General features: G+C 39.2%; 1 protein-coding gene across 36 annotated transcripts in view; it reads left to right on the top strand.

Moving 5' to 3' along the window:
* RABGAP1L (RAB GTPase activating protein 1 like) overlaps positions 1-12,066 on the top strand; it is an 831,104-nt gene that overhangs the window by 700,776 nt on the left and 118,262 nt on the right. Inside the window, exon 1 of one of the 36 annotated variants that reach the window (XM_054673528.2) lies at positions 9,322-9,447. The exons of 31 other annotated variants lie outside the window; for them this stretch is intronic. The gene's annotated coding sequence lies outside the window, so the exon portion shown is untranslated. Of the gene's footprint in view, positions 1-9,321; positions 9,448-10,358; positions 10,650-12,066 lie in introns of those variants that run through there. 4 more of the 36 variants (XM_054673526.2, XM_024355124.3, XM_054673524.2 and 1 more) reach the window with 4 other exon arrangements.

The raw sequence follows: 12,066 nt of genomic DNA, 5'->3' as shown, positions 1-12,066 counted from the left end.
CCGAAGCCCGGGAAGTTTGAGGCTGCCGTAAGCCAAGAGATTGCGCCACTGCACTCCAGCCTGGGTGACAGAGTGAGACCCTGTCTCAAAAAAAGTAAATAAATAAATAAAAGAAGACCATGTGCCACTTGCACAAAAATATTAGCAGTAAAAAGAACACATAGTTGGGCATGATGGCACATGCCTGTAATCCCAGCTACTTGGGAGGCTGAGGCAGGGGATTATTTGAACCCAGGAGGTGGAGGTTGCAGTGAGCCGAGATGGTGCCACTGCATTCCAGCGTGGGTGACAGAACAAGACTGCCTCTCAAAAAAGAACACAGGCAACTTATATTAATAGTGTTAAGCGAGTCTACATTAAAGAGAAACTGTGCTTTCAAAGAGTTACTTTTGTCTCAGAATGAAGCTCCTTTACAAAATGGCTGCTTTAGAATTCTATCTTGCAGAGAGGCTTTGGGCAAATTTATAGCATATTTTCTTTCACAGGCAAGAACTCCTAAGATATCATTTTGTGTAATGATTAATTATCCTCTATAGATATCAGAGATTTTTTTTGTTTTAATGGAGTATCTTCAGTAAGACATTACCCTATCATAAAATAAAGTGTATTTAAAGCAATATTGCCAGGCACAGTAACTTGTGCCTGTGGTCCCACCCACTCGGGAGCTGCGGTGAGAAGATTGCTTAGCCCAGGAATTCAAGTCTGGCCTGGGCAACATAGCAAGAACCTGTAACTTTTTAAAAAAGGAAATATTAGATTATTAGTAGCTATAGTAACGATAAATAATAGAACATTTCATCTACAATTGACTAATATAGAGCTTATTTATAAACTGCAATCTGTAAGACTGTATGTATCATGTTCACATCTCAACTGTGCTCATATCTCATTTGCATTGTCAACCACTGTACAAAGAGAACAATGTAGGATAACTAGAGTGAAGTTTAAAGATTCATACTTAGTAAGTTATCTGATACAAAGACAATATCTGCCAAATAGTTTAGGACAAAAATGATTTTTAAGAGATATGTATGTTTGAGAGAGAGTGAAGGAGAGGAGGGGAGAGGGAGGGAGGGAGAGAGAGAGAGAGAGAGAGAGAGAGATGCCAGCCTGCCAATATTCAAAGAGTTTAAACTTCAACCATAACGTTTATTTTTTCTCCTTCTCTCATCTTTCCCTCTATATCTATCTGTAGAAATATAAAAACATATTTTAGATTTAACATAAAAAATAAACTGTCATTCAAATGAATGAAATTAGAATGTTCTGGGCATTGCCACTGCCACCAGTATGACAGCTGTTTTAGAATTATGAAAATCTTTTTATTATTTTATTTTAGACAATTAAGCAATTTACTATTGCTCTTAAAGCATACATAAAGCCAATTTTTAACATCATGGAAGCCATCGCTGACAAGAATTTTGCCTCAATTCACATGATATTTTCTATTATAGCAGTCTGTTAATGTGTATTGCATTCATCAGTAACTTGAGGAGGAATTGATAAATTGCCTTCAGTCTTCTTTCTCCTCATATTTGCAAATGCCTTATATAATAAATACTACTACAGGCCAGGCATGGTGGCTCACACCTGTAATCCCAGCACTTTGGGAAGCTGAGGTGGGTGAATGGCTTGAGTTCGTGAGTTCGAGACCAGCCTGGGCAACATGGTGAAACCCCTTCTCTACTAAAAATATAAAAAATGAGCCACGCTTGGTAGTGCATGCCTGTAGTTCCAGCTACTTGGGAGACTGAGAGAGGAGGATTACCTGAGCCTGGAAGGTCGAGGCCACAGTGAGCTGTGATCGTGCCACTGCACTCCACCCTGGACAATAGTGAGACCCTGTCTCAAAAAAAAAATTTTTTTTTTTAAATTTAAAAATTAGCTGGGAGTGGTGGCGCTTGTAGTCCCAATTACTGTGGAAGCTGAGGTGGGAGGATCACTTGAACCCAGGAGGTTGAGGCTGCAGTGAGCTGTAAATGCATCACTGCACTCCAGCCTGGGCAACAGAGAGAAACCCTGTCTCAAAAATGATAGATAGCCAGCCATGGTGGCTCACGCCTGTAATCCCAGCATGTTGGGAGGCTGAGGCGGCCGGATCACGAGGTCAGGAGTTCAAGATCAGCCTGGCCAACATGGTGAAACCTTGTCTTTACTAAAAATACAAAAATTAGCCGGGTGTGGTGGTGTGCGCCTATAGTCCCAGATGCTTGGGAAGCTGAGGCAGGAGAAATGCTTGAACCCGGGAGGTGGAGGTTGCAGTGGGCCGAGATCGCGCCAAAAAAAAAAAAAAAGATAGATAGATAGATACTGTTGGATGCAATATAAGTTTTCAGCCCATATTTTCGTTATATAAGGATACAACATTAAGAGCAAAATACTAAGATAAGAGAAATATAGAGTCTACCATTAGAAATTTTAAAACTTCTATTTCAGGATTTCTAAATGGGCTATTCAAAAGTGAATTGAATCTCCTGTCTTTTCTCTTGCTTTCATTTGTGACAAACCTGATGTAGGTGGGAAAAAACCTGAGCCTTTGTAATCACATGTTTGGGTTTAATCATAACTCTCATTTAGTAGTAGTGTGACTTATTTATTTATTTGAGACAGAGTCTTGCTCTGTCACCCAGGCTGGACTGCAGTGACGTGATCTCAGCTCACTGCAACCTCCACCTCCTGAGTTCAAGCAATTCTCCTCCCTTAGCCTCCCAAGTAGCTGGGATTACAGGTGCATGCCACCAGGCTGACTAATTTTTGTACTTTTAGTAGAGATGGGGTTTCACCATGTTGTTCAGGCTGGTCTCAAACTCCTGATCTCAGGTGATCCTCCCATCTCGGCCTCCCAAAGTGCTGGGATTACAGGCATGAGCCACTGAGCCCAGCCAAAGTAGTGTGACTTTAAATTGCTTAAACTCTTTTTTTTTTTGATGGAGTCTTGCTCCGTCGCCCAGGGTGGAGTGCAGTGGCACGATCTCTGCTCACCGCAGCCTCCACCGCCTGGGGTTAAGCCTCAGCCTCCCGAGTAGCTAGGACTGTAGGCACCCACCACCATGACCAGCTAATTTTTTTTTTGTATTTTTATTAGAGATGAGGTTTCACCATGTTGGCCAGGCTGGTCTCGAACTCCTGACCTCAGGCGATTCACCCACCTTAGCCTGCCAAAGTGCTGGGATTACAGGCATGATTTCCATGGCACCCAGCCTAAATTGCTTAAACTCTTAGAGCAAGTATCTCTTCTGTAAAATTGGGATAATTAAATCTGCTACAAAGTATTGTGTAAGAACTAAAAGAGATAATGAAATTATGGCTCCTCCCTAGCACAGTAGGTTTTAAATATGTGTTATTTCTCTCCCCCTTCCCCATTTACCTCTGATGGAAACTTAGTTGACATCTTTGAAGTGAAGTGGTTTGTTGGTCAGTTCTTAGTTTCTGAGTTAGCTGCTACTCTAAGCCATTGCACAGGGTATTTCTTTTGACTCAAGATAAAAATGAACTGTGGAAAACCTTATTATAATATAGTTATGAAGAAGGATTATTTATTTTCACATGATAGCCCATAGTAACGGTGTTTTGTTGATCAGGTTACAATAGACTAATATCATTATATAACAAATGCTCTTTTTTCCCTGTTCTTCTCATAGTTGTTCAATTTAATGAGAGGTAATTGATTAAATTCTGTTTGCATTGTAGTCAGGAAACCGGAGAGGGCAGCAAAGTGTAGGAGATTGTGCCCCACCGCCCCACCCAGGCCTCCCTATCAAGACTTCACCTCCACTAACCTGTCTCAGTCATTTCTAACAGAAGGACTCATGTAAATTACCAAATTACTCCCAAATAAATCAGCGTCCAGAAAGATTTAGTTGTTTATGGAAAATTGGTAGAGGATTGAAATTGTATGACACTGTTATTCATCTCTCCTGGACAAGGAAATACGAAAAAAAAAAAATGGAGGCATTGGTTGTGTTCTCGTATACTGAGAACCTCACTCCCTGCCCCATTTCTAAAGGTTACAATTCCATCTTCTCTTTAGTTTTCATCAAATAGTTTTGCCCCCTGTACATCATTTTTATTAATATTGATAATAACAACCAACATCAATCAAATGCTTTCCAGAGTCAGGTACCTCACTGCATTGTTACTGTTTTCTCATTTTGTGGATGATGACATGGTTTGGCTCTGTGTCCCTGCCCAAATATCATCTCAAATTGTAATCCCCACATGTCCAGGGAGGGAGGTGAGTGGATCATGGGGGAGTGGATCATGGGAGGTGAGTGGAACAGCATCCACCATGCTGTTCTTGTGATCCTGAGTGAGTTCTCACAAGATCTGATGGTTTTATAAGCATCTGGCATTTCCCCTGCTTTCCCTTCTCTCTCCTGCCGCCATGTGAAGAAGGTCCTTGCTTCCCCTTCACCTTCCGCCATGATTGTAAGTTTCCCAAGGCCTCTCCAGCCATGTAGAACTGTGAGTCAATTAAAACTCTTTCCTTTATGAATTACCCAGTCTTGGGGTTTTTCTTCACAGCAGTGTGAAAACAGACTAATACAGATGAGAAAACCAAGGAGTGAGACAACTTATGTAATTTGCTCATTGTCACTGCTATAGACTGAATGTTTGTGTCCCCCCAAAATTCACATGTTGAAATACCCAAATGTGATGATATTAAGAGACGGGATCTTTGACTGGTGGTTAGATCATGTGGGTTAAGTTCTCTTGAATGAGATTAGTGCCCTTATAAAAAAAACTCCAAGGAGACCCCTTCCTCATTCTACCATGTGAGGACACAGAGAGAAGACCTCTGCCTGTGACTAGAAAACACGCTCCCACCAGACACCAAATCTGCCAGCACCTTAATCTTCCACACTCCAGAAATGTGATAAATAAATTTCTGTTGTGTATAAGTTATCCAGTCTATGGTATTTTATTCTAGTAGCAGCCCAAACAGACTAAGACAGTCACATAGCCAGTGAGTGGTGGAGTCCAGTATCAAACCAGGTTATTCTAAATTCTGGAGCCCACACTTCCTTTCTCTAATGGCATAAATGGAAGCTAGAAAGGCAGGAATTTAGTAATCTTCAATGACTGGCTTTGGCCTAATTTGTTGACCTGATATTTGCAAATTACCATAGGCTAATTTAAATCTGCCTTTGTAACTTCTGCTGTGTCCAGTATCAGTTTACCACTCTGGTCATTCTAAATTCATTTTTCCCTGTAAAAAATTATTTCACTTTGCCTATCTAAATTCAATCCATCTTTTCCATGAAGGCTTCCCCATCTGCAGAGGGACTTCATTCTATTACAGTCCTATATCACTAATTATTGTATTACATGACAGACATAGCTTTTTTTATAGTCTGTAACCTATGTATGTGTGTGAAGGAGACATCAGTGTTTGAGAAACAGCAGTGTTTGGCACACGGCTAATTCTGGTATATGTTTGCCTACTTCCTTATCCTTTAGCTTGCACACTAGAAACAGACACACCTGTTTTTTAATCCTAGCAGCTCTATTTCTAGCTGTAGGTGTCGAGTCAAATCACAAAACTTCTCCATATTTTAATTATCTACAAAAAAGGAATAATTATGGTATCTAGTTTATTGATTTACAGTGAAGATGAAATGAGATTTTGTGTTTAGGACATAGTGAATACTTATTAAATATTAGCTGCCACTATTATAACTTTTTTTTTTTTGAGATGGAGTCTCGCTCTGTTGCCCAGGCTGGAGTGCAGTGGTGCGATCTTAGCTTACTGCAAGCTCCACCTCCCGGGCTCACGCCATACTCCTGCCTCAGCCTCCTGAGTAGCTGGGACTACAGGCGCCTGCCACAACGCCCAGCTAACTTTTTTAATATTTTTAGTAGAGATGGGATTTCACCGTGTTAGCCAGGATGGTCTCGATCTCCTGACCTCGTGATCCACCCACCTCGGCCTCCCAAAGTGCTGGGATTACAGGCATGAGCCACCATGCCCGGCCTATTATAACATTTTTAGTAAATATTCATTGTTATAGATTATTTGTATTACTAGATTACAAAATCTGTAATCCCCCTTATGCACATTATAAGCATTTAGTAAATGTTGAGTTTTTTGTTTGTTTGTTTGTTTTTTGTTTTGAAACAGAGTCTTGCTCTGTCGCCTAGGCTGGAGTGCAGTGGCGCGATCTCAGCTGATTCTCCTGCCTCAGGCTGCTGAGTAGCTGGGATTACAGGCATGTGCCACCACGCCCAGATAATTTTTATACTTTTAGTAGGGACGGGGTTTCACCACGTTGGCCAAGCTGGTCTCGAACTCCTGACAACGTGATCTGCCTGCCTTGGCCTCCCAAAGTGCTGAGATTACAGGCATGAGCCACCACACCTGGCCTGAGTTGCTTTTTTAAAATAAATAAAGATTTAATTCACATACCATCAAACTTGTCAAGTTTTAACTGCAGGTTTTAACTGCAGGATTTAACCAAGTGCCCTGCTGTAAGCTGCCAGTATATAACATAATGCAGGCATGTGAGGTCCCATTGGAAAGGGAGTTTTATCCAGGCTGGGAGAAAAACTTGAGAGAAATGGGCACTTGCGTGAAATCCTATTGCTGTTCCCTAAACCTACCCTCTGATCTTATGAAAAAACGAATATCATGTGAAATGGTTTCATTTCATTTGATTGTTAGTGAAATGTTTTAAATAATTATTTGAATGCTTTAGAAATTAATGTATCGTTATTTGTAATTAGAATTCAGTTGTGCACTCTGCTCAAAATGAGACAAAGTGAAGCATTACTCATGTTTTCAGGTAAATATGAAACTCTTCATTTTGAGTGATAACAAATATCGGTGAATGCTTACAAGCACTTGAAACATTTACTTTTGGTTAGGTAAAATTTAATGTGAATGTGATGGCGGTGGATTTTAGTTTCAAATGAGGTAAAAAGCTGAATTGTTAAAGAGTTGCATCTATTCTTTCATAGTCTGGAATCTACCTCACCCTCATTCTTTGTGGTAAGTTGCAAATGAGGCAGCAAGATACCCAGCATACCTGTTAAGCAAGTATTTATGTCCCACTGGTTTTTCTTTTTTTAGTTTAATGCTAGGTTTTTTTTTTCTTTTTTTGAACAATCTGTTTTCTGAGGTTTTGAATTTTCCTAGCAACTGCTAGGAGAGATAGGAAGGATAATGAGCTGAATGGCTGGAATTCAACACAAGAATAATGGTGTTCTTTATTTACCTTTGCATAATTTTAAAGAGAACAAGTTTACTTATCTTTTACTTGTTCTTTTTCCATTGTAAAAACTCAGTAGGTGTTACTAGACTATTCTGAAATACAAATTCTGAAAAGCTTTCTTCTGATATTTCTATGGTTTCTCATTCATATTTTCTCTTTTGTTACCTCACTTAGAGCACATGGGCTTTGTAATGTACACTGCTAAGAGTAGATAGAAACCTGCTTGGAATATTGATTTTCTGTAATTAAGAATGTATTTATAGAATTTTATCTTTCTTATAGTTCTTTTTTTTTTTTTTTTAAGAGGCAGCGTCTTATTCTGTCACCCAGGCTGGAGTGTAGTGGCACAATTGCAGTTCACTGTAGCCTGAACCTCCTGGGTTCCCCGCAAATAGCTGAGACTACAGGAACTTGCTACCATGCCTGGCTGATTTTTCAATTTTTTGTAAAGATGTAGTCTCACTATGTTGCCCAGGCTGGTTTTATAATACTGGGCTCAAGCAGTCCTCCTCCCTCAGCCTCCGGGGATTATGGGTGTGAGCCACCACAACCAGCCTTTCTTATAGTTATTTATCTCACTGTGAACACTGTGAACATTTTGTCATTTTGGAGATCCTTAACATTGAGTCATGTATACTTTGTGAATGTTTGCATAGAGTTACCTAGGAACATCTGGAAGAATGTTCATGAAAGATTAGACGAGGGCCAGTCATGCAGGAGGAACAGTTTCTCCAGGGTGCTACCCATCTATATGGGGGTTGCAGAAGACCTTTCTGCCCTCTAAACCATATTTCCTTTTTTTTTTTTCTTTGAGACGGAGTTTTGCTCTGTCGCCCAGGCTGGAGTGCAGTGGTGCAATCTCGGCTCACTGCAACCTCTGCCTCCTGGGTTCAAGCGATTCTCCTGCCTCAGCCTCCAGGGTAGCTGGGACTACAGGCACACACCACCATGCCCGGCTAATTTTTTTCTATTTTTATTAGAGACGGGGTTTCACCATGTTGGCCAGGCTGGTCTCCAACTCCTGACCTCGTGATCCACCCGCCTCGGCCTCCAAAAGTGCTGGGATTACAGGCATGAGCCACCGTGCCTGGCCTAAGCCATATTTCTCTTGTAGTTGTTTTGTCTTTCTTTCCGTCTGATCTTGATTTTATGGGTGACGTGATGAGAATATTCAACAAGTAGAATATGAGATATAGGAAAAAGGTCTTGACTGCTACTCTCCTGAGTTGAGATAATTTTTTTTTTTTTTTTTTCCCGAGATGGAATTCTCCCTCTGTCGCCCAGGCTGGAGTGCAGTGGCACAATCTTGGCTCACTGCAACCCCTGCCTCCCGGGTTCAAGTGATTCTGCTTCAGCCTCCTGAGTAGCTGGGTCTACAGGCGTGCGCCACCACACCTGGCTAATTTTTGTATTTTTAGTAGAGGTGGGGTTTCACCGTATTGGCCAGGCTGGTCTCGAACTCCTGACCTTGTGATCCACCCACCTCGGCCTCCTAAAGTGCTGGGATTACAGGTGTGAGCCACTGCGCCCGGTGAGGTGAGATAATTTTTATACTTGCTGCTTTGACTGATGTATAAAAAAATGCTACTCCCATAATGAAACTACTTTGCTGCATTGGAGAGAACACAATAGAAAAATAGCCACATCTTATTCAAGCTTTTCTTGATTTTTGTTTCGGCTGTCTCTAAATTTGACACTTGAGAATAGATGGTTTATTTGACTCATAGTATGACCCAGGTATGCTTTTGTTAAAAAGAACAGTTCTAGGAGGATGACTGTTGGGACAAAATTAGCTACTAGTATGGAATACTCTTTCAGTGTAAAATCTCAGAACAACATTTAAAAATCACTGGAGCTATTTTATTCATAAACATTTTCTTAATAAGATCCAGAAAGGGTTTATAAACCTAATAAACCTATTTGATAGGTTCTATCAAATAAACCTATTTGATATCTTCTTTCAAACCTATTTGATATCTTCTATCAAATAAACCTATTGGATAGGAGGAAATAGGAATAGGACACATTGCTTTTGACTTTCTATACCCATGTGGAAACCAGGAATCTATTCTCTCCCTCTCAATTTACATGACCATGAGGAAACTGAAACCTAGCGAAGTTAAATGACTTGCCTGGGGACAGACAGCTAGCTAGTTCCTGCTTGAACTGAGGACCATCTATTTGGTTACCGGGAGTGTGGCTGGTTTCTGTTGCCTGTTTTGATACTCTTCTCCTGGTAAGTTTTAGCTTCAAATGGTATTGTCCACACCACAGCCTTTGATCTCAGGTAATTCTCCACACCACTGCCTTCTTTTTTTTTTTTTTTTTCCAATGCAGTTGCGTGGTGTGAAGGCGATAACTGCAGACACTCAGGTGTAAACAACCCAGGGAATCAATGGGTTGGGGGGATGGTAAAACAAGAGTTCTTAGACAGGACTGTGTACAATAGCTTCTGAAGTTTTGGAGGGTATTGGTGTAGCTGTTATTTCTGAGACTGGAGAAAATGACGGTAGAGTGACAGTTTCTCTAATCATCAGTTTTCAAAGAGTATGTTTTTCGTTGGAACCACAAATATAGTACACTTAATAAGGGGAAACGAAACCTTGAATTTTTCCTTCCCAGACTCTGAAAAGTAAAGTAAACTTTAAGGAACATTTTAAGGGTGACAAAAGGTGAAGATTGCAAATCAAACTTAGAGTGTCCCTGCTCAAGAAAATCTGTGCACTGCAGCTACAATAGAGGACCACTTGGGTTTAGAAATGACATGTTATTAATAATTCTAGTCACTGTGGCTAATTAGAACAATCTGTTGAAGGTTATAAATTATAGAAGCTTTTAAAAACATTTATCTAAGAACCTGTGTAGAATTCTAAAAGGACTGAATTATTTGAAGTTATTAGTTTCTGTGTATGTAAACTTAAACTATTTTTAAAGGCTTTGATTATTTTTCTAAAAATGTTTTTGCATGCTTATAGCCTGATGCCGTAAATGTTTTATGAGTTTAATGTACAGCACCTCTAGGTGCTATTTAAAACTGTTTTTTCTGGTCCTTTTCTTTTGGGTTATAAGGGTTCTTCGTAACCAAGAAGATTACCTATGGTTACGCTGAATGCACTCTCCCAGGGTGCATAGGCGCTGCTGAACTGCGGTTATAACTCTTGTTTGCCCCTGGGTGGTTGCCAGCAGGGAGTAAGGCATTGTGGGAAGTACTTTCTTTACCTTCCACAACAGGTGTCTTTGTCAGTGCACCTTATTCAGATATCCATGTGTGGAAGCTCTGAGTCACTGAATAGCAAAGAAAAATATGAAAGCAAGAGGAATTGCTTTCACATCTAGAAAATGTTGCAAGATAATCTGAAATCTTCTGGTGCTGGTGAATGCATGAAGAGGTTCACAGTATCTTTTAAAGTACTTCTGAAAAGATAAGGAGTTTAAAAGGTATGAACTGCCTGGACACCTTATAATGCCTTGTCTCCTGATTATCATTTAATTTTTACCTGGTTAGTCAGCGTCAGGATAAATGTGCAGGAAAAAAATGTTAACGAAAATAATGCTTAACAGACAAAGCAGCACTGTAGAACAAAAATGAAGTAAAAATGCTTTACTGACTCCAACAAGGGTCAAACACAGTTTGAAGCTGTTTTAATCTTGTGGATTTATTTAAAATATTGCATTTTTTTGTTTAAATAAGCTTATTAGATTTGCTTGTTTCCTAGCAATCAGGTGCTTTTCCCTCCTTCCTTGTGCTCGCTCTTATAAGCTAGAATGCTATAGCAGTTGTAAAACTCTACTAATTACATTTAAATGGGACAAGGTGTTATACAAGTAATCATGTTAATGTAGATGAAAAAAATACTTTTGGAAAACATGGGAAAATAACACTATAGATCTCATTCTGAGTTTTGTTTTCTGAAAAGCAAACAAATTTAGGTAACATAATCCTGCTATTGGTAATGAAGACTAAACATTTCAACTGGTTGAAATGTTTTATTTCAACTTATTTCTTTTGATTTTAGACGAACTTGCCAAATTAATTTCTAGTTCTAACAAAGAATATTTCTCATAGTAAGTACTGCAGTGTCATGATCTAGAAAAAGCAGGGAAGATACTAGCTTAATTAGGAATATTGAAAAACAACTTCAGAGAAGCCTTATCTGTCTTCCCCTCATTTTTATTTGCTTAATCCTTTTTCCATGAAATTAGTATACATTATATTTCCTGATCAAGCAACTTTGTAATGGTGATTATGGGCAGCTTTCAAACTTTTCATCTGGAAATATGGCAGTTCATTTATGGTCTCCAGCTGTAATTTAAAAAGCACTACTGGTGGTTAAGCTACCAACAGTTAATGGCTATCTACTGATTTGAATAATTAAAAGAAACCTCTAGCCTTAAAGATAAAAGATGAAGAGAACTTTTATCTATGGGAGCAAAACAACCAGTTTATAAATGAGACTCTTGTATTGCTTTCTGAATAACAACACAAAACTATGCTTAAAATACTTATTTTTTTTTAGTAGGAAAAGGGAGTAATGATTATTAATTGATATTGCTGTCCCTGTTTCATTTTTATGTTTTGGCATTTTTTTCTTTAACAGAAATACTCAGAGGGGAAATTTTTTTTTTCAGACTTCAGGAGATCACTTGTAATTGTACTATGAATTCTTTAAATTCTGAGAAATTAAAATGGTTTTCATCTGTTCATTTTCTAAGATTACGAAAAAATAAGCCTTAAGAACACTAAGAAAATTTACTTCTTCTCCAAGAACAATCTTCATGTAATAATACTGCAGTAAGAAGACGAGCTATTATGAAAATTTTTAATTACCAAGAACATAACACAAATCAGTTTTTT

This window comes from Pan troglodytes, chromosome 1 (genome assembly GCF_028858775.2).
Source record: "Pan troglodytes isolate AG18354 chromosome 1, NHGRI_mPanTro3-v2.0_pri, whole genome shotgun sequence".
Taxonomy (NCBI): Eukaryota; Metazoa; Chordata; class Mammalia; order Primates; family Hominidae; genus Pan; species Pan troglodytes.
The sequence above is the reverse complement of the archived record's forward strand: the minus strand, read 5'-3'. Positions and strand labels throughout refer to the sequence as shown.